This window comes from Sminthopsis crassicaudata, chromosome 2 (assembly GCF_048593235.1).
Source record: "Sminthopsis crassicaudata isolate SCR6 chromosome 2, ASM4859323v1, whole genome shotgun sequence".
Taxonomy (NCBI): Eukaryota; Metazoa; Chordata; class Mammalia; order Dasyuromorphia; family Dasyuridae; genus Sminthopsis; species Sminthopsis crassicaudata.
In genome coordinates this window covers 232,779,689-232,803,913 of record NC_133618.1, presented here as the reverse complement: position 1 = coordinate 232,803,913, position 24,225 = coordinate 232,779,689, and positions in this window count along the sequence as shown.

The following is a 24,225-nucleotide window of genomic DNA, read 5'->3' as shown; positions in this document are numbered from 1 at the left end:
TTTTGTATTGAACTGATTGACTTGATGGTGTAGCTTTGGAGCCCTCGCAGGTGAAATTCTTAGGTTTTTAAACAATTCATGTGGCTGGTCATTAGAAAATGCCCCGTGACACCCTATGATCAAGTTTGTCTTGTACCTCTCTCGCCTGTATTGTAGTCCCCTGACTCACTAGTGATTTAAGGACTGTCTGGGGGATTGTGTACTAGGTGGAAATGTCGCTTTTTGCTTTTCATCCCACGTTTTATCTGTGTATATGATTTGGAATGCATTGTCTGTAATATATCTCTGGGATTAATATACCATTTTAAGCAGTTCTAAAGCAGTCAACAACTGTAATTCAATTACTGGTTGTTGAATTTTTCATGCTCTTTGTCTCTCCTCCTCCCCCCACCCCCAATCCCAGCCATGGAGTCAAACTTTTTTTTTTTTTTTTTAATGTAGCAGACGCCAATTTTGTGCCTCGCTGACTCACATAACAGTGGGTGTATTAAATGGTGAACAGTTGATCTGCATGAATTAAAGCGAGATATCTCGTAAGCCCCAAAGCTTTTAAACTTACAAACAGATATTAAGCAAGATGAGGTTGCCATGGAGAAAAGGTGGACGGATGCCAGTGTTCACCCTAAGGACTCTGAGCGTACCTCTGCTTCGCAGGATCAAACAGGTCTTTCTCAACGAGAAGCCAGCAGCAGTGACCACCCTGCTGGCTGGCTGACATGTTAATGATGCTTGACTTGGCTTGACTTGCTGTGTGTGTGTATGTGTGTGTGTACACACAGTTGCTCATGCACATGTGTGCATGATGAGTGCATGTCTTGGGTTTCTCCAAAGTCTAATCCAACACCTTTTCAATCCTAGCAGCTGTAAATGCTATAAAACTGAAAAGGGTTATTAAGTGAACAATTAGTGTTTCTGAGTTCACTGAAGCTTCTGATTCTATAATGTTGAAAATTTCTTCTGTCAAGCTCTAGGCTTAAGTGTAAATAACCATGCCTTCCCTTACGGGATTTCTCTCTTTTTACTTATCTTCATTCTCCCTCCCTCCTCACCCACTCTCAGCTCTTTATTAAGTGTGTAATCTTCAGCACAAGTCACTTAAAGTGTCTTTGCCTCAGTTTCCTTATCTGTAAAATCAGGAGAAAAACAACTTTCCTCTAAAACTCTGAGGGCTGTTGTGAAAGCACTTTGAAAACTCCAACATAATATAGAGATGAGATGTTATGAGGGTCGAATGAGATTCAATGTACCAAGGACCATGAGTAATAAAGTAGAGAACACTTTATGTCAGCTGTTGTGATTAATGGGCAGCTAAGTGACATAGTGGATAGAGTGCTGATCCTGGAAGGCTCATCTTTCTGAGTGCAAATCGGGCTTCAGACACTTGTTAAATGTTACCCTGGGCAAGTCACTTAACCCTGTCTGCCTCCGTTTCCTCATCTGTAAAATGAAATGGCAACAGAAACCCTAGTGTCTGTGTCAAGAAAATCCCAAATGGTGTCACAAAGAGTCAGATATGACTGAAAATGACTGAACAACAGCAAACTGTACTTAATAAGTCATGGACTCAGAGAGTCAGAGGTAAAAAAGGTATTAGAACTTAGAATATTATCCCTGACAGGAGTTATAGAAATCACCTAGTCTAAACCCCTTATGCTACAGAGATGGGACTCAAAAATGATAGGACTTTTCCAAGATTGCTAGAATCCACATCTGGCTCCTTGTATAGGGCTCATCTTTCTGCTCTGTACCCCCTTGGGATTGGGAGAGAGGGACAATAAAGGCAAATACTATCAAGCAATAGAACAGGAAAATCCTAGAAAATTCACTAGCAGTTTTATAGCCTAACCATCTGATTGGTGTACATAGAGACATCCTCTCCATCAGCCACATTCCTAGCTCATGGGGCTGTGAGGGAAGCAAACAGCACAACTCACCCTCTCTTTCCACCAAATCCTCCTTCCTGTCAATCACAGGTTCTCTCCTCCTTCCCCTTTTCCACTCTCTCCTTCCCCCTTCTCGCTTTTCCTTTGTCTTCCTCCTCTTCCTCTCTCTCTCTTCTCTCTCCCACTTTTCTCTCTTTTCCCCTCCCCTTATTCCTGTCTCTTTCTGTCTCTATGTTTGTGTGTGTTTCTCTCTGTTTCTCTCTGAGTTTCTCTCTCCCCTTCTCTGTCTCTGTCTTTCTGTGTATATGTGCCTCTCTATATGTATCTATCCATTTCTCTTCTCTGTCTCTGTCTATTTGTCTACCCCTTTCACTCTCTCTCTATGTTTCTCTCTCCTCTCTGTCTCTGTCTGTCTCTCTGTCTCTCTGTCTCTCTGTCTCTCTCTCTGTCTCTCTCTGTCTGTCTCTCTCTCTCTCTCTGTCTCTCTTTCTCTGTCTCTCTGTCTCTCTGTCTCTCTGTCTCTCTGTCTCTCTCTCTCTCTCTCTCTCTCTCTCTCTCTCTCTCTCTCTCTCTCTCTCTCTCTCACACACACACACACACACACACACACACACACACATCAGTAGATTATGACAGTTGTTTCCTAAAGAGGGCTGACTAGTTGCCTAACACTCCCCTAGAATCAAGCTCTAGGCATTGGCTTAAGGCCTATTTTTCAATCTAAATAGAGTGGTTAAGACTAAAAGTCTTTGACATCAAAAGACATTTAAAAAAACAAACAAAAAATAACCCAACTTAAATGTAGTAAAGTATGGAATGAATAGGAGACCACTCCTTCAGTCCACAGAATCATAGCATTTGAGCACTTAGAAATTATTGAGTCCAGAACCCACATTTCTCTTTTTGTGGATGAGGAAACTGAGAAGTACGGAATGGAAGCAAGTTGACCAAGATGATACAAATGTTTGTGGCAAAACTAGGATTTAAATCCAGCTCTCCTGACCCCAGTCCAGGACTTTGTCCCCCAACCATCATTCACTAAGCGGGAACCTTAGAGATCCTCTTCTATCCCTTAGACATGAGGAAATAGAAGCTTAAAATTTAAAGTGACATGCCTGTAATAAGCTATACAGTCAGGATTTGAACCTCAATCAAATAAACATTTATTAAGCACCTGCTGTGTGCTAAAGACTGGGGACACAGAGACAAAAAACAAAGGGCTCCCTGCCCTCAAGAAGTTTACATTCTCCTGGAGTTGTTATCTGCTACCTCAGATTGAATCTTTGCAGCACATAATTCTAGAAACTAGAGGAGAAAGGCTTTGCCATCTTTTTCTATCTTTTACTTTCTTCTCCCTTTTTCTTGGCTTTTGCCAATGTTAAAAGGAGTAAAAACTGTCTTCTTTCACGGCCTGGGGCCCAGTGGTATTTCTTTGTCCTTGTTGATATCTGCCCGTCTTTTTTGAAGGTAACTGATTTTTTCCAGGTTGTGAATAAGTCTCCAGGCAGTAAAGCATTCCATTTTATAAACACCAAGTTTTCCAGACAAAATTTCAAAAACTCCTTTCCCTGGAGTCAAGCCATCAAAACTTAGTTTCCATTAGATAGTAACTTTCCATTGCTGTGGTTCTGAAATGAAGTCCCACCTCCTGAGTTGCATTCAAAGCTCTTTACTCTCTTTTGCCATCCTGCACTCTCAGTCTTATTTTACATTATTCCCCATCAGACATCACTTGCTACCACCCACTGCCCATGACCTGTGGCTTCCCATGGACACATCTGTTCCTGGGATGCCATCCTTGCCTCAATCCCTTCTCTTAGAATTTCACCTGACCTTTAAAGTATAGTTGAAGTGCTTACTTTTCCATGAAGCTTTTCAAGAAATATCCAGTAATGTTCTTCCCCTTTTTGGATACCACAGAGTAGTCTATACCTTTTGTTTCAGGGACCATGTTATATTTGTCTTTATGAGTTCCTCAGCACCAAATCAAGGATTCTGCACATAATATGTGCTTAATATCTTGTTTCATTGCTTTGAATCTTACTCTACCTTTGCAAGAATTAAATTTATGTCCTTTTTCCTCTGAGCTTGGAATCAGTGACAGCGACAGCTCCTAGCAGGGGACTGAGTAGTCCTGATAGACGTCTTTTTAATACAAGATCTCCTCAAAGTCTTGTTGTTTGTATATCATTCTCAAAGAGGACCACGACATCAGGGAGGTGGTGTTGTGACATGCAAGTGAGTTAGATTAGGCAAAGAAGGGCTGTGTGAGGTCACCTGGCTCACTTTCCCCTCCAGAGCCATCTGGATCCAGTGGCCAGATATAGATCAGGGTGACTAGAGATGAGCCTTGATGCTATGGGAGACCTTGGCCTTTTCAATCTAAGGTCTTTAATAGGTCTGTTTGACCGAGGCCATACCCATTCAGTGATTAAGGCTAGGAACCAATTGAGTCAAAGAATGGCATGTGCTTACCTTATGTACCTAGAAATGTACCATCACACTTGTTCTCCTGCGGCTCAGGAAGGGAGTTAGAGGCCAAGGGAAGGCAAAGCCAATAAATGACTAATCATGAAAAAAGGATGGGAAGCAAAAAAAAAAAAACCCCAGAAGTTATTGCTTGCTTCTTGATATACCTCTGCTATTGTCCTAGTTCCTAAGATTCTAAATGTAGGAACTTCTGCCCCATGTAGACCTAGGTAACCCCAGACAAAGATTCATCCTATCTATAGTGATTCTAAATAAGACTAAACATCCTTAATAGTAGTAGAAGTATTTTCCCTAGCCATGGGCAGTTTTAAGTTTTAAATGGGATAAAATTACACTAAGATTTTTGGGACACTGTAGAATCCAGTCAGCATCATAGTACAGAAGGGAAAGATTTAAATGTTTGAGTCCTAGCTCTGCTCCTCCTTAGCCCTATGTTCTTAGGCAAATTAATAAATCTATCTCATCTTCATCTACAAAATAAGGATAATACTGGTATTATGATAATACAAGTAACTTGTGTACATCACCGGATTATTGTAAAGAAAAGTGTTTTATAAACATCGAAGTACTTTAGAAATGAGAATTAGTTCCCAATAAACTTTAGATAGAAAATGCCATCTGCATCCAGAGAAAGAACAATGGAGAATGAATGTAAATCAACACATGCTATTTACTTTTTTTTTCCTTTTTATTCTGTTTTTTTTCTCATGTTTTTCCCCTTTTGTTCTGATTTTTCTCTCCCAACATGCTTTATAAAGAAATGCATATTTAAAAAATTATTAGTGTACATGTATAATCAGAAAAATAAAGAAAATAACAAAATAAAGAAAGAAATGAGAGTTAGTATTTCTCTTCTGGCATTTTTTTCCCCAAGATCTAGATTGTCTGACTGCCTCCCCCACCTGCTCCTACTCTTCCCTATCTCCATTCTGGGTACCAAGGACAGCAACTTCACCTGTCCCTACCTCCTGAGTCCAGGTCACTGCCATTGACTGTTCTTTCCTACCTCACCAAAGGTACAATTCTGCTTTTCTGAGTTAGATCTGAGTTCTGTAAAGAACTTAAGATAAACTACAGGGTAGGAGGTCAGAGAAAACAGAATATTTGCTAAGTTGGCACAGGCTGCATCCTGATACCTAACATGTACTTTCCCCTTCCCATCTCTTCCTCTTAGTTTCTATAGACTCCCAATTCAATCCCTTGAGAGATACACCAATGATTCCTTTCTCCTTTAATGTTTTCTTATCTACTTAAATGTTATTTCTTTCCCTACAACAGAAGAATGTAAGCTCCACAGGGGCAAGATTCTGAGCCTTGCAGGACTAGAGAAATTAATAATCACAGAAACAAAGTGGATTGGACCTTGAAGAACATCTAGGGCAATCCTCTCATTTATAGAGAAAGACATATAAGTGGATGAGATTTTCATCTGCTCAAAATTACACAGAGAGTTAAGTGACAATGTTTGGATTTGAACTCAAGTTCTCTGACTTTAAATTCATAGCTCTTTCCACAATTTTCCTGTTTCTTCTCAATAATCCTGAATTTTTTTTTGTTTTATTAATCATTTAGTTTTTATTTTACAGTGATTTCCCTCCATCCTCTCCCCATCTCTCAGTAGTGTTGAACTCTCTCTGGTAACAAATAAAAAATATTTAAATACAATCAACCAAGACAGCAACCATATCTGATGTTCTGCATCTCTGCTGAGAAGAGAGAAGTATATTTCACAATTTGCACTCTGGGTCCCAAGTTGATCATTCAATTTAATCATATTCGAGGATTTTATGATATTGTTTGCCAAGTTGCAAAGACTTGGGTTCAAATATCATCTCTGATTCTTGCCAGCTGTGTGATGCTGGCCCAGTTACTTAACGATTATCAGCTCCAGTTTTCCCATCCTAAGATGAGGGTAAGAATAGATGAAGATGAAATGATTTAACACATACTAAGTGATTTTTGGAACTCAAAACATAATATAAATATTAGCTATAGATATATATATATATGTATGTATATATATATAAACACAACAACAACAATACACACATATATGCAATTTTACTCATGGGATCATGAATTTAGATACCACTTAAGCCAATCCCTTCATTTTATAGTTGAAGAAATCAAAGCTCTCAGGTGATTAAGTGACTGAGCCAGAATCTTATAGCTTATCAACATCAAAAACAGAGAAGGACCTTAGGTCTTCTATGCTCCATTGCATCCTTTATCCCTTATTGGGGGAGTAAATAAGAAAGTTACCTGCAGAAGACCAAATCAATGCCTGACATTCCTTCTTCCTGTCTTTGCCTATCAAAGTCCTACCTATTTTGAGGACCAAATGCCTTAAAACTTTGGGCTCAGCCATAAAGCACCATGTGTAAACTTAGTGAAGTCATTCAACCTTTTAGTAGTTTAGACAATTCTCTAAGATGCTAAGTCACAGAGAAGGAGCCAGCTTGCATTGATAGAGGGAGGTTTCTTCTATATCAATGAAATTTCAGGTCTAACTGCTATCCATATATATATAATTGTGGCTGTTCTCCTAAATCTATTATCCTTGTTTCTATATCAATTCATACATCTCTTCCAGTCTTCAATTCAATTCAATAAACATTTATTAAGTAGCTTCTATGTGCCAAACACTGTGCTAGGTACTGGGGATATAAAAGAGGTAAAAAGATAGTTCCTGCCCTCAAGATGCTGACTATCTAATGGATCTTTCTTTTAATTCTTTGCATTTGTTGTTTTATCAAAGCATACTAATAGTTCATTACATTCCTATTTTATTCAGACTATCTCTGTTTTTATTGACTATTTCAGCAAAATTCCTCTCTCATGCTACAGAAGCTGATCCTCTGAGTGGATGAGTGAATGGAGTACCATCAGGAAGCTATCTATTGGAAGACTGGGGTTTGGGAGTGAGAAGGGAGAGAACTCCCTACCCAAGCAAAATCTTAAAATGTTTGGCTATTCCAAAACCGTGTACCCAGGAAGGCTACCCAGGGTAGGACTTGACTTGGGTATGATGGAACATGCACTTGGGGAGCAGCAGAAAATTTTGGGATCTGTGTTCTGTGGTTTTCCTAAGAATTGCAATCTGAGAGGGCAGCTAGGTGGCGCAGTGGATAGAGCACCAACCCTGAATTCAGGAGAACCTGAGTTCAAATCTGGTCTCAGACACTTAACACTTCCTAGCTGTGTGACCCTGGGTGAGTCACTTAACCCCAGCCTCAGGAAAAAAAAAGAAAAAGAAAAAATAATTACAATCTGAGTCTATAGTGAGCTCATCAGAAACTTTCAGAGTACACAGCAGTACTTGTCCTTCAAAAGGAAGAGAATATATATCTCCACAGTGTCAAGGAAATTGGATTATTTCACTGGTCCTCATTGTTCATACTTCTACCTTTTTTCATCCCCTTCCCAAATCCTGGTCTGTCTTCCTTCTTCCAGTTCTTTTAAAAGTAAATAGAAGCCATTTGTGCTTTGGACAGAAACCCTGAGAACCTTCCCCTCCCCTTTTGTATTTAGATTTTCTTTTACTAGAAGAAAAAGGAGATTATTTGCTTCAATTGTTACCCAGTCTTAATCACTGAATGGGTCTGGCCTCAGTCAGTCAAACTGAGACATGTTGAAGATCTCAGGTTAAAAAGCCCAAGGTCTCCCATTGCATCCAGGGGCATCTCCAGTCATCCTGATCTCTATCTGGTCACTAAATCCAGATGGCTCTGGAGGGGAAAGTGAGGCAGGTGACCTTGCGCTGCCCTCCCTCACCTAAATACAATTCACTTGCATGTCACAGCATCATCTTCCTGATGTCCCTTTTATCTTTGAGAAGGATGGACAAACAACAACAACAACAACAAAACAACAAAACAACACCACCATCTCCAAAGTCCTGCCCTTTTCTGAGGACCAAACGCCTTAAAGCTTATTAGGGGTTCAGCCATAAAGAACATTGAATTTAGATTCAGAAGAGTAAAGTTTGCACTCCAATTCACATTTTTCCTAGCTGTATGATCAAATTATTTAACCTCTCTAAGGGTGATGTCCCCATTTTACAGATGGGGAAATCGAGATTCAGAAAAATGAGGTAATTTGCATGAGATCTCAGAAATACTAGAAATAAATTCTAATCTCCTGACACTCAATCCATTGATTTTTCTGTTATGTCATACAGATAAACAATGTCTTGGTCACAGTCACACAAATGATAAGTGATAGCAACAGGATTAGGAATTGAGTCTTTTTATTATCGTCTTAGTGGCCTCTCCCCATACATTGATTCCTACAAAGTAGAAGAGACAAGGGAAAAAACTGCATACATGAGTTGGGCTTAGAGTACCAAAAGTTGGAACACCAGAACCTTTGACATTAGTGAACAGGACACACTGAAGAGACTCTGATTATAGGCCAGCAGCTGTTGGCTCATTCTGTATTGTAAACACCTTGTTGGGTGTAGCCAACTGGTTTAGATCACAGCCAAAAGAGGCTTTAGAAGAGAAAACCATTGTTGATAAGAGCAGATGCAGAACCTGAGGATTCTTGCTAGACTTATCAGCCAATACCATACAGCAAAAAAGCAAATAAAAGATACATTCATTTTCTAGCATCCTTTTCCATTTTCTGAGACCATTTTTCACTTAAAGCTGTTAAAGAATGATTCAAAAGCTACCCAAGAGCTTGGGGGATCTTGTATCACCTTGTCTCATTCCTTTGCAGATATTGATGTGACATGGGTCACTGAACAGTGTAATCTTCATTGTACAGTTGCTATTGATCCTTCTAGTAAGTCAATATGGGCTAGGCTCTTTCCAAAAGCATTTAAGGGATGGAAGATGGCCCCATGTTCCTCAGAGCTGAAAATGCCTTCTGGTCAGAAACAAGTACGCTCAAGAGCTTCTGGGCAATCTCTCTTCTTCGAGGTCATATGCTTGTCAGTACAGGAGGTCCGTTGTTGGGAATTAAAAAAAGAAAAAAAACCCAAACATCTTATTCTCAGACAAGTCCTTACAGTTAATGCTTTGGAAGTAGCCCTGAGCTGAATCTTGTCACTCAGTTGCCATTGTAGCCTTTGACAAATGATAAAATTAGAATCCTAAGTGCTGGAAAGAGCCTAGTTAGAAAAGTCTCCAGGATATCCTATCTTCCACTTCACAGATAAAAACTTAATAATTTAAATGACTTGGCCAAGATCACAAAATCAGTATGTGGCAGACATTGTCCAGTCCAACCCTGACCTGAAGTAAGGGTTCTTCTTGTCCCCTCCCTCACACTGGTCTTCCAGTCCCTACTTATGTACCTCCAGTATTAGGGAACTCCCTCCAAGTGAGCTCATTCTCTACTCACTAGCAGCTGCTCTCTGTGGTTTGTCCTTCCTTCTCGAAGAGGACCATGACATGTAAGCGAACTGCATGCAAATGAGGGAGGTTGTGCGAGGTCCCCTGACTCAGTTTTCCCCTCCAGAGCCATTTGGATCCAGTGGCCAAACATAGATTAGGATAACTGGAGGCTGAAAACTACCTCTTTGCTGCTACTGCCTCCTGACTCAGGCCAGCATTTATTAAGCACTTACTATGTGCCAGGCAATTGTGCTAAGTGCTGGGAGTTCAACAACAGCCACAACACAACTCCTGGTCCCACGGAGCTCACAGCTTAAAGGGGCAGATAACATGCAAGCAAGATATTGACAGGATAAACTGGATTCTCCTTATGCTCCTCTCAAATTTGCCTCTTCTCCCCTTTTTGTCCTCACTTCTTCCCTCCATTTCTCTCTCCCCTCTCCCTTCTTTCCTCTTCCTGACTCTGTCCTCATCTATAAAGTGGGGACAATTTTATATATAAAATAGTCTTTATAGTCTTTTAAAACTATAATAGAACAGAGTTGAAGACCTGTATTTTAATGCCAACTCTACCACAAACTAATTTCTGATCTTGGCCAAGTCATTTTAATTATTAAGCTTTTTATCTGTGAAATAAGGGGTCTGGAGCTCAAAGATGACCTCAAACATAAGAATATCCTGGGGACTCTTCTAACTAGGCTTTTGAAAGCTAATTATTAAATTTCATTGTAAGCATTTATTCACCTCAGGAATCAGGGAATGCTACAAATCAGAGCTTGATTTATTGTTTTATTGATTATCCAGACTTAAGAAAGTGATGGAGAAACAGAAAATAATGCAGATGGAACCTAAAAGTTCATTTTATTTATTTATTTTTACATTTACCAGCACACCCTTGCTCTAAGGTCTTTTCCAACACCACCGTTCTGCTTTCTAAGATGCTTTCCCATTTTGATATTGTATTTTTTTTACATTCTCACCCTAACTTTCTTTGTTCTCAGGTCTAGATTCTACATCTTAAGATCCCAGTCAATCTCAAAAAATTCTATGGTATCAGAATTTTGTGAGATCAGGGATAGGGTTATTGACTCTTGATTTATTTTTTCTTGCTCAGCTCTAGTTATTGCTTAACAGCAAGCAAAGACAATTGTTACAGGCATGAAAAGCACCGCCCTGCTAACCACAAGGAGTGGTAGATTGCCTGTGTTGCTCTGTACTAAATCATTGCTAATCAAATTATTGTATTCACTTTATATAAAGTCCATATGACGGAGAGGAGAGCCATGTCAGCTTGTGTTTTTTTAAAAACCTGAACATCTGGAAGCTCTTTGACTTTCTTGCAATTCAAAGCCCAGAGCCAACTTAGGGTTTTTTTTTTTTAAATTCTAGTGACACCTTTATTGACTATTCAGATGAGTTGGGGGAAGGGAAGAGGTTGTGGAAAGTGTCTGATGCAATCTATATTATTAGAATCCTGATTTAAGTAGTGGCCCAGAATAGTAAAATACCATGTAACAAACTACTATGACATCTTTCTTCTAGCATTACAGATGTGATTTCTAAAAGCCTTAAATAGGAGGAAAGTAGCAGCTGAATATATTTCAGTTTTTGTTAAGGAGGGAATTAAGACATGGATGGGTGGTAGAGAATCAGATGAGGAGAACTGGTACCCGGAGAGGAAAAGTGACTTTCCCCAAATCAAACAGCTAATGAATAGCATACCTAGGATTGTTTTGCAACTGATCAAGAATATGGGATGAGGAACAATAAGGAGTTAAGAATGATATAGAAGATTGTGAACTGGAATGGCTAGCTGGATGGTAATTCAAAAGAAATAGGGAATTTTGGAAGAGGGAATGCTGAATTTTAGTTTCTAACAGACACTGTTGGTGATATCTAACATATGACTGATGATGTGGGACTAGAACTCAGAAGAGACATTAGGCTGGGTCTGGAAATCATCTGAATAGAGATAATAATTAAATGCATGAGAGCTAACCAAGAAAATATAAAAAGAGCAAAGGACCTAAAGCACAACCTCGGGTATAACCACAGATGTTGATCTTACCCCCCCCCCAAGTATATTTCTTGTATCCCTACTGTTTTATCCTGTTTCATTTTTGTCATCAGGTCCTTCATACTTAGCAATATCTACTATGTAGTAAGTGTTAAATAATGCTTTCCCCCTAACTAGACTGTTCTTGAAGAAGACCAAAAGGACATCACTATGTTAGAATTGAAGTGCAGTGTGTCAGACTGTGGCTGATCAGACCAATACGAGCTCAGGATGCTCTGCCACAGGTCAGACACAAATAGTCCATAAGAACATTTGGGGTAGATTCTCTAATTTTGTGCATCTCACATTTCCTTTGAGCTAATTCAGTTCTGCTTTGCTCATAGAGCACAGCACTTTCTCTGAGGGGGCACGCCATGCTGGGCAATCCTGTGCCAGAATCTCCCATCTCATATAATCAATTCTAAAAGTCTTAAGAAAGACTAAGAGCCAAGGGGAACAAAAAAGTCCCCTTATTAAGTCCTTTCTACCTCCCCGCATTCTTGCAGTTTTCCCAGTCATCTTCAAACTATGACATGCACATTAGTCATTATCCTCATCGCCCTACCTTTGACATTGGACTCTTGATTAGTGTTCACCATGCTATGCCCAGAACCAAGACCTCCATGCCATACTGCAAACCTCTTCCCTCTTTCCCCTTTATGTATTGATTTTCCAGTTAGAAAATAGGTTGTTTGAAAGGATGCTGCTTTCTCGTTTTTTTATATCCCCAGAACTTAGCACAGTGCCTGGTACAGTAAAAGGTTATTAACGCTTTACCCATCTACCAGGATGTGTGTGATTTCATAGAGGGCTAGTGCCTCTGATGGAAGGGTTTGCTGAGCTTTTTCAGGGCTGCTTCTCTGTGTTTAGTGATCACCCATTATCCAGCTCTCAGCTGTGGCTCCAAGAAGCTGCAGCATGAGTAACAGCAACACTTTGGTGAACATCTCAGCAGATGGGCTAAGTCAGGGTGAGGGAAACCAATGGGCCTCCAGCCTGACAGGGAGTTTAGGGGATGTCTACAGAAGCAAATGAAGTCTTCTCCTGGAGGAATGGGCAAATGAGAACAATGTGTTCCAATCATAAAGGTGGCTGAAGCATGTGCTGTGGAGTGTTTAGAGCCTGGTCAGAATCAGAGACTCCAAGGTCATCCACTGCATCCATGACCATCACCAGCTGTCCTTATTTTTGTCCTGCCACTGGATTTTTGTGACTCTGGAACAAAGAGTGAGGCTGATAACTTAGTGCAATGTTGCCTCACTTAAACCCAATGTAAGCCAAGTCACCCCCTTCACCTTTACCTTCAAAAATGAAGGACAAATAACAATCTGTCTGAATATTTCAATATCTGGTGAGACTCAAAGACAAAAAGATCTTGATGATAATAGTGATTCATTTTTTAGTCTCTTTAAGATTTAGAAAACTGCAAGAATGTTTGTGGCAGCCTTTTTTGTAGTGGCAGGAAACTGGAAACTGAGTGGATGCCCATCAAGTGGAGAATGGTTGGGTAAATTATGGTATATGAATGCTATGGAATAGTGTTGTTCTATAAGAAATGACCAGCAGGAGGATTTCAGAGAGGCCTGGAGAGACTTACATGAACTGATGCTGAGGGACATGAACAAAACTAGGAGATCATGGTACACTTCAACAACAAGACTATTCGATGATCAATTCTGATAAATGTGACTCTTTCCAACAATGAGGTGATTGATGCCAGTTTCAATGATCTTGTGATGAAAAGAGCCATCTATACACCCAGAGAGAGGACTGTGGGAACTGAGTGTGGATCACAATACAGCATTTTCATTTCTTTTGTTATTGTTTGCTTGAATTTTATTTTCTTATTAATTTACTTTCTTTTTTTTATCTAATTTTTCTTGTTCTGCAAGAGAATTGTATAAATATGCATGCCTATATTGGATTTAACATACATATCTACCATGTGTAACATATATTGGACTATTTGCCATCTAGGGAAAGGGGTGGAGGAAGGGGAGAAAAGGTTTTGCAAGGATTAATTTTGAAGAATTATCCATGCATATGTTTTGAAAAATAAAAAACTTTAATAAAGAACAAAAATATTTATTTTTTTATTATTTATAATTTTTGACAGTATATATGCATGAGTAATTTTTTTAACATTATCCCTTGTATCCTTTTTTCCAAATTATCCCCTCCCTCCCTCTACTCCCTCCCCTAGATGACAGGCAACCCCATACGTTTTACATGTGTTACAATATAACCCAGATATAATCCCATTTTCTTGTTGCACATTAAGTATTAGATTCCGAAGGTATAAGTAACCTGGGTAGATAGACAGTAGTGCTAACAGTTTACATTCACTTCCCAGTGTTCCTTCTCTGGGTATAGTTAGAACAAAAAGATTTAGAAAGAACTTTTATTACATTGCCCCTATGAAGCTGACTACAAGTGTTATTGATTATAGAAGAAATTGAGCCAGAGGAAAACTTATATGATTTACTCAAGATTTAGATCTCATCCTTATCAGAAATGGGATTTGAACTTGGATCTCCTGAGCCCAGGGCTCTAAACCAGGCTGCCTCCAAAAATACTTTGCTAGTCAGGAGACTTGTTTAAGGACACCATCTAACATCAGCCAGATCCTCCCCTGGAACAGAGTTTTTGAGGTTTTCTCCTGCCCTGATCTCTTTGAAATTACTTTTTCTCACTGATTTTGGAGGAGGGACCTGTCAGGAACCTAAAATTGCTGCTTACAGTACCTCTCGTCCTTGTTTCTTCTGCTGGAGATGTTCTCAATGCAACTTTTCAATCCCTTAACCTTTTTGGAGTGGGAGGCACTGTCTGACAACAAGACATTATTATTATTAACTTGTTAACACAAGATGTTGAACAAGCTCTGTTTACTAACAGGAAATTCTTCATCTCAGCCTTTGAGTAAGGTCAGAGAACACTTTAATGACCTTTATATAACAGGACTGCCGGCAGGCAGTCTGTATTGCAATCCCTAAAAGCAACAACACGCACACCTGAACGACTTTGGGAAGGGTCTGAATACGGAAAAAACATTTCTTTTGTTCTAACTTCCAAGGTATCGCCCCAGCAGCCCACCTTCCCCTTCACCAACCACATCATTCATTGGCTGTTGCCTTGGACGATGCTGACGGTTTCAAGCTGATTGACATGCCAGGGCATTGATTCTGATACGGTAATTAATTTCCATTTCAGCCAGAATAGATGATGTGCCTGAGGAGAAAGATGATTCATTGTGTGTTTGTCATGTTTTAGATCTAGCGAGACATTATATTCTTTAGGCTCAAAGGGCCAGAAGTGCATAGTGCTCCAATACTGAACACGTGTGGACCTGAAAAGTTGGGGGCAATCACCTTTTGGTACATTAGATTTGATTTTCTATATGTATGCTTTGGACATTGGATTTTAATTAGATTTAACCATAGCTTTACTTTCCCAACGTGCCTTCTTCTTCAGTGGAAGCAGTGTGAGTGGGGCCCCAGCCTTGGACAAGTCCTGGCTGTGTGGTCCCAGGCAAGTCACTTAATATCTCAGTGCTTGCGGCTACTCGAGAAGTTGCAGAGAGTGCCATTTTGAGAAGGAGTTTTCACTCCCAGGTGTGTCAGTGAAATCCCAGGTCCTATTGCTATTCCCTTTCCTTTCAAAGGATCCTAAAATATAGGATTGAGAGCTAGAAAAAGTCTTAGAGATACAGATCTTTTGATTAGGACTTCACATTGTTGAATCTCAGTTTCCTTACGTGAATTATACTTGCACTAGGTCAAAGGGTTGTTTTGAAGAAAACATGGTGTATTCCTCTTAAAGTATTAAAGAAAAGCACTTTTATTAAACTATTTTCCGGCCTAACATCTCCACTTAATAGATGATAAGACTGAGGAGGGAAGAGCTTGTCCCTGGAATCCTGCAAGTAATTAATAAGCAACAGATCCAAAATTTGAACCATAGTCTGGTGACGACTCCAGATCTAGTCCCTGGACATCATTCCCTTGCAATAACTTTCCAGTCACTTTGTTCCAGTTGCAAGTATCCCCTATCACTATCCCTAGTCATTCCCCTATTCCGCAGTTAAAAATCTAAGCAAACACCTTTCAATGTACTATTCAAACAGGGAATACTTTAAGTAGATTTCAAATGAATTTCAAACAAGCTTTCCAAGATTTCTTCTTTCTCTAATATTCTAGGTTGGATGGTCCCTTAACATTCTTCTATTCTGTTCTCTAAGGTCCCTGACAATTCTGACAGTCTGTGATTCTGGGATTTTAGTAATTGTTGATACATATGGTGTTTTAAGGTTGATAATGTGATTCCCATATAATCTTGATCTGTACAACATTATTTTTACAATTATCAAAAATAATATATTATAAAAATAACACATTATAAAATAATTATTATATTATTTTATATTATTATTAAAACAATTTTATTAAAATCATAAATTTTTAAAATTTTGGTCCCAACTCTGTGATTTTATCAGGGTAGGGAATTTTCAGTGTGGAAATTCCCTACAGTTCTGCCAACGTACCAACTGTCAATAATTGAAACAGCTTAGAGAGTTACTTGTCACACAACCAGAATATTAGAGGGAGGGCTTAAAACTAGTTCTTCTTGACTATCAGGATGGCTCGATATCCGTTATGCCATGCTGCCTCTCAGGTGCTATTTTATCCCCATTTTGAAGGAAAGAGGCTGGGAGACTTTCATAGTGGAATTCAGTATTACCATTTTAATGTCTCATTCCCCCCTGAGCATTTACTAAAAAGTAATTGATGAAGATGATAATAATTTTTAAATGTCAGACCTAGGTAATGGGGTAGGAGCTGGAACTGTGAACATTAGACAAAGTCTTCTCATTCTCAGGCAGGCAGGATCCAGCTAATGGCTACTCCTTTTGGGAAGCAGTTTGAAATCCTGAGTAACCATGAGCACCTTGGAACTGAAGGTCAATGACAATAACTTTTCTATTATATTAAACATATCCTATTGAGCCTTATCCAAATAACCCAAGAAAGTGCAGTAGCTCTCCCTCATAATGCAGCTTCTTTTACACAGATATGGAGAGACTACAAGTTGGATCATGTCTCCCAGAACATAGCAACTCTATACAGAAACAGCCTGATACAACACTTTTAGCATATAAAAGAGGGTGTTATCTTTGTCTTCCTGCAACCAGCATCTGCCTAGGATGCCCTCCCCACTCAGGAATCACAGGATATTAGAGCTAGAAGAAACCTTAGAAATCCTCGATTCCAGTCTCTTCGTTTTACAGATGAGGGAACTGAGTCTCAGAGAACAAAAATTCATAGACCTTTCTGCCTTTCTTGTATTTGACTCCTCTTCATATAGTCTATGATCCACCCATCTACTTGGTCTGCTCATCATCCCTTTTCTATCTCCGTGGCTTTGTACCAGCTGTCCCCCCATGTCTGTAATGTTTTGCACCCTCCCTTTGCTTCCCACCTTCCTTCAAGACTCACTTCAAGTTCCAATATCTGCAGGAAGCCTTTTCTGGTCCTTCCAACTGCTGGTGGCTTCTTTTCTCATATTACTTTCCATCCATTCTTGCATTGACCTAGTTATTTATATATTTTCTTGAATTGACCTTGATATATACATGTGTGTGGGTGTATCTATGTGTATATATATATATATATATATATATATATATATATATATATATATGTGTGTGTGTGTGTGTGTGTGTGTGCGTGTGTATGTTTATATATATAAATATACATATATATATATATATATATGTTATCTCTCCTATTAGAAAATAAATGCCTTGAAGCCAGAGGCTAGCTTTGCTTTTCTCTGTATCCTCAGTGCTTAGCACAATGACTGACACATAATAAGCACTTAACAAATGCTTGTTGACTGACTAACTTGCCAAAGGTCACCCAGGGAGTTAATAATGATAGCTGAAATATATTAATATATAACACTAATTTAAGCTTTGCAGTGTTTGGCAGAATAGCAGAGCCTAGTCTAGAATTCATCTCCCCTCTGTTTTTTTCTATTAAGTCAATGCAACACAAGTGTATTAAATGCCAGCTGCATTCAAGGCTCTGTGAATAAGGCATTGGAAATAGAAAGATGAAAAATGACCCAAGCCCTGCTCTCAAGAGATTTATAAACCAGTAGGTTGATTACAAGCATTATACCGGGTTTCTTTCTGTACCAACATGGGACTCTGTTCACAGTAGGTATTTATAAATGATGTGCATATTAAGGGGTTATATTCTATATCTTTAGAAATTATGTGCATGAAAATGTTTTCACAGTATTATGGAACTGGAGCCCATTTGTGCGAGAGACTAACATAGCCTAGAGGAGAGTGACAAGCCTTACCTCCTCCCTGAGGACTTTCATACAATTTGCCTCCTTCATGTGTCTTTACAGCAGTTGTGCTTTTCTCTTTGGAAATCTCAGTGGTCCTAATTGCTTTTCCTCTGATGGAACAGGGATGACACATTCCCATGCCATCCTGAGGAGGTTTAATTCAGTAGATAACATTTATTAAGAGCCAACTTTGTGCAAGCCCAATACCCCAGGGCTGATTGCCAGGGATTCAAAGATGAAAAACAACTCTGTGTCTTCCAAGAATTACATAGGTTGCCATTATGGGAAGTAAGTTTCCCATCTTTGGAAGTATTCAAGCTGAGGCAGCACCTGTTGGTGCCCCCATAAGGGGAATTAATGCCTGCTGGGTCCTGGTGGTTTTTGAAGTCCCTCATAGCCTACCAAAGAATTTGTAACTTAATAGGCAAATGGGGATAAAACCTTTATTTTCCTATTAAATTTTTGTAAACTGTCAGCGCTTGGGGTATTGTCAGTACTGGGCTGAAATGTTTGCAGAAAGACTGCTTCTCATATGAAAGATTTTCTAATTGGGGAATTGGCACAGGATGGAAGAAGGGGAGTGAGGAAAGCGGAAGACAGAGAGTCAGTGTCCATTTCTTTTCTGTCTACCATTGGGTAAATTTCTTCCCTTCTCTGAACCTCAGCTCTTACATCTAGCACATAGAGATCAATCTCAAAGCCTCCTTCTCTTCCTTAGAGTCAGAGGCTTCATGGGTATAGAAAAAGGGCAATCGAGCATTTCCATGTCCAAGAATTCTGAAGAGAGGATCTAAGGTAACCAAGGATCCATTCAAAAGAGAAGACATTGTTTGCTTGAAAGAGCATTGAATGGTAAGTCAGGACACCTGGATTTGAGTCTCAGCTCTGCTACTTTTACTGTGTGTCCTCTAGGGAAAGTCAGTTCATCTCTCTAGGTTTCTAGCCTTTCTAGCTGTAAAATCATACCACCTACTATCCAAGATACTTCTGAAAAAAGGGCTTCCTAATCAATGAAATGCTACGTAAACACAGGCTTGTAAAAATGGGACGGAGCACAAAATATGTTTTGTTTTGTTTTGTTTTTTACCCAGTATCTCTCAGTATCACCCAGAACAAAACACACAGTAGCCATTCATAGGTTTAACAGTTCTGATCAATAAGATTCTACCTGTTCTGTTTCCTATTTTTCTTATAGGCTGGTGGCCACTCAACCCTCAAGATCTACAGGATTGATACCAGACAATCAGCTTCATCCCTGTTGTAGGTCAGAATCTCCAAATTCAAGAAATCCACCAGCATCAACTTCTGGCAGTAGCAGGGGCTACAGAAATGCGCCCTTACGCCCCACTACACTTGATAAGAAAAAACCTTTTTTATTGATCTCTTTCATTTGTGTATCCTCTTCATTCTTAATATACCTGTGCTCCCTGCCTCCTCAGCAAACCTTTACAACAAAGAAAAACAAAGAGAAAAAAAGGGGGAAAGTCATCCAGCAAACTAATCCACAAATCAACTAATTCTGTTTTGCATGCTATATACAGAGCACATCCATGGAGTCCTCTATTGATTTGATTTGAGTCGCTACAATTACACAGTATTCTTTTGTTATTATTACCTTCATTGTATTATAGACATACATTGCAAAAAGATTCTGTAGCTACCCTCTCCAGTGATGGATGATTTCTCAGGAAATTTTTTCTTCAGCCTAACAGAAATATATCTCAGTGGTTACAGTGGTGAGTCTGGAGTGAGACCTGAATTCAAATCCAGCCTCAAATACCTCCTACCTATGTGATCATGGACAAGTCAGTTTTGGTTTACCTTAATCCAGTGGAGAAGGAAATGAAACACTCCAGTATCTTTTCCAAGAAAACCCCATGAACAGCATGGGTCACAAAGAGTCAGGAACAACTGAACACCAACAAAATCTCTCTTGGTTTTTCTATGACATGATAAACAGCTGGTCACCATCTCTTACCTGTCTGATAAACTGAAATAGCCTTGAAGATTATTATTATGTTATTTTCCCAGCCTCTTCTTCTCCAGGCAAACTAATGCAAATCCTTTAACCCTGCCTCTTAGGTATTATTATCCAACCCTTTAATCAGCATTGTAGTTCTCTGTGGAGCTCAGGATAGCTAAAAATTGGAAACATATTGAAATGCTTCATAGTCCCCAGATATTAAAAATCAGCTCCAATTGTTTACCCAAACCAATCTAAGTTCACGGTCATAGTGTGTATTTTCCTGAAATTGCTGTGGGTGTAACAAGCCCCAGAAGCCCTGCAAGATTTCTTGAGTAGTTTTGTACAAGGGAAGCTCTTATTTTTCTATGGCTGGGGTTGGAGAATAAACCACCCATTTTAGATTCCAGCATGTCCTGTGAGGTGTTGCTCTCTGAGGCTGCTATGTGTCTGAAAATATAATTAAGTCTGTGGGATAGATTTGAATCCATCATAAGTCAACAAGTCAACAAGCATTTATTAAATGTTTCCTATGTGCCAGGCGCTGTGCTAAGTACTGGGGATGCCTCACAAAGACAAAAAACAGCCCCTGAGTTCAAGGACTCACTTTGGGGAGACTATGCATAACGGGGGAGACACCCCATAAACAATTATATACAAATGAATCATCAACAGAGATCATCAACAGAGGAATGGCACTAGCATTAAGTGGGATCAAGAAAGCTTATTACAAGAAAATGGGTTTTTACCTGAGATTTTAAAGGGAGCTAGAAACTAGAGATGAGAATGCTAGGCATGGGAGGCAGCCGGTGAAAATGCAAAGTTAATATCTTATTCGAGAGGGAGGGAAAGGAAACCAGTGTTAATGAATCCAGAACATGTAGAGAGGAGTGAGGTATATAAGAAAATTGAAAGGGTTAAAAAAAGTGGGGGGGTTATTGATTATTTTTTATCTTGGGGACAACAGGGAGCAACCAAAGTTCATTGAATTATGGGGTGACATGGTCAGACCATAAGATCATTTTGTGTTGGAAAGGATGTAGGAAAACTGGGACACTAATATATTGTTGGTGGAGTTGTGAACTGATCTAATCATTCTGGAGAGCAACTTGGATCTATGCCCATTTAGCTATAAAACTGTGTATACCCTTTTATTTAGCAATACCACTACTAAGTCTGTATCCCAAAGAGGTCATAAAAAAGGAAAAAATAGAAATGTACAAAATAGAAAATGAACAAAAATAAAAGCTTTTTTATAGTGGATAATTGGAATTGGAAAGTAAGGGGATGCCCATCCATTGGGAATGTCTGAACGAGTTGTGGCATATTAATGTAATAGAATATCATTGTGCTATAAGAAATGATGAGCATGTGGATTTCAGAAAAACTTGGAAAGGTTTCCATGAACTGATGTTGAATAAAGGGAGCAGAAACAAGAAAACATTGTACACAGTAACAGCAACTTGGTATGGTGATGAGCTATTATAGACTTAGCTCTTTCCAGCAATATAATGATCTAAAATAATTTCAAAAGACTCATGATAGAAAATGCCATCTGCATCTAAAGAAAGAATTATGGAGTCTGAATGCAAATTGAAGCATATTATTTTTGATTTTTAAAAATTTGCTTTTTGGTTTTTTGTTTTCTTTTTCATGGTTTTCCTTTTTGGTCCGATTCTTCTTTCTTTTTTTAAATAATACCTTTTTATTTTCAAAATATATGCAAAAGTAGTTTTCAACACTTACCCTTGTGTTCCAAATTTTTCTCCCTCCTTTCCCCTCCTCCCTCCTCTAGACAGCAAATTTTAATCCAATATATGTTAAACATGTAAAATTCTTCTATACATATTTCTACATTTATTAAGAAAATCAGATCAAAAAGATAAAAAACGAGAAAAAACAAAAAGCAAGCAAACAACAAAAAAGGTGAAAATACTGTGTTGTGATCCACATTCAGTCCCCTAGTCTTCTCTCTGGATGCAGATGGATTTCTCCATCACAAGTCTGTTGGAATTGATTTGAATCACCTGCTTGTTGAAAAGAGCCACATCCATCAGAATTGATCCTGATTCTTCTTTCACAACATGACTAATATTGAAATACACTTAACATAATTGTACAAGTATAGTCTATAAAGGATTGCTTGCTATCTTGGGGAGGGGAGAGGGAAGAAAGAAAGGAAGAAAAATTTGGAATTCAAAATCTTATAAAAGTGAATGTTGAAAATTATACTTACATGTAATTGAGGGAAAATAGTATTAAATTGGGAAAAAGAAGATCATTTTGATATCTAAGTAGAAAATGAATTAGAGCAAGGAGAGGCAGGGAGTTCGACCAGCTGGCTGTTAAAGGGAGTCCGGACATGAAGCAATGTCAGCCTCTAGTAGGATGGTGACAGTGTCAGAGGTATAGCAAGGAGAACTCACAAAAGTAGAGTCATGAGACCTTGGCAGCAGATTGGATCCTGGGGGCAGGGAAAGGAGGGGTGAGAATGAAAAGCCTAGATTTAAGCCTGGGTGATTGGGGAAATGGTGTCCTGAGCTATAATAGAGAAATTGTTATTGTTCAAACATTTCAGCCTTGTGTGACCCTCTCTTCATGACCCCAGTTGGGGTGTTCTTGGCAAGGATATGAGAGTGGTTTGCCATTTCCTTCTCCAGCTCATTTTACAGATGAGGAAACTGAGGCAGACAGGGTTAAGTGACTTGCCCAGGATCACATAGCTAGAAAGGGTCTGAGGCTGGATTTGAATTCAACTCAGAAAAATGAGTCTTCCCAACTCCAGGCCCATCAGATATGCCCTATGGCATAACTAACAGGAGACGGAGAAGGGAGAAAGCATTAGCAAGGCATGACCTAGTCTCTATAGGTCCTATATAAGAACATAAGGAAACAGTAGGCTGAGATTCAGGGGCATCTAGGAGTGGAAGAGGCTAAAATAAAATTTTTGGGTGGTGAATGCTTCATTTTGCCCGAAAGGGAATCATGTGACATTGGGGGGTGGGGAGGTTAATTGGTGTCTGGTCAGTAATGGGGAGCCACTGATAGCGTTTGAGCAGGAGCCTGATGTGACGTAATATTTCTGAGACTTGATGTTCTATACAGTCACAGAGAATTTATTCTTCCAGAGATAATGATTGGAGTCATACCAACATTTCATTATTCAGAAAACATGGTAATCTTTGTGGACTAGTTGTGAAGAAAGCCCTCTATCAGTCATGTCACCTGTAGGCAATGTGGTACAGAGAAAAGGGAACTTACCTTTGGAGTCAGAGGCCCTGGGTTCTAATGTTGGCTCACCTACTCAGGTAAGTCACTTAACCCCTGGGACCTCAACTTTACAAAGGGGGATTGGGCCAGTTGACCTCTAAGTGTACATCCTGCTCTAAGTCTTGTGTTTTACAAATGTGAATCATTGCTATTTTATTGTTATTCTTATTATATCTGGCACCATCACCACAGTTGTTCCTCAGCAATTCAATTATTGTGATTTCAGAACCCTGAGGGGGAGGGGAGGAAACCAAAAGAGGTGCCGACAGACATTGTGTATATGTGGTTTTTAAGTAAGTTTATGAAATGATTTGTGATCTGAGATCATTTGTTTTGATTTATACTTTTCAAACATGCCTTTTGAATCTCTTTGTTTAAAAATACTGCAGAGGATGAGGAGCCACATAAATTGTTCCCAATAAAATAGAGTGTTCCTTCAAAGACATCTCTTCCATCACTGGCAGGCACCTCAGTGTAATGGTATGGAGTACTGTGTACTGGGGTGTAAGCTGGCTGCTTATAAATATCTAGGACTCTAACGAGAATTTATGTGTCCAGAGATATTGGCTGGAGCAGTACCAACATTTTACCATTCAGAAAAATGATGAAATTAGCCCCTCTCCCCTGGAAGTACATGAAGGTCAAAGAAATTGCTTTCTTTTACAACTCTCTGCTTTCAGTTAAAAGGGGGTGACTCTAGCTGCAGAACAGTGCATATCACCAGGTGGCTTTTCTTTGTTATCTTGGGGTGCTCATTTGATACAAGGGAGAGGTGGTTTTATCTGAAAACGAAGCAGTATGAAAAGGAATCATTGAAACTTATTTTCATAAAATACAAAGCTATTGCATTAGAAAAATCTGTTA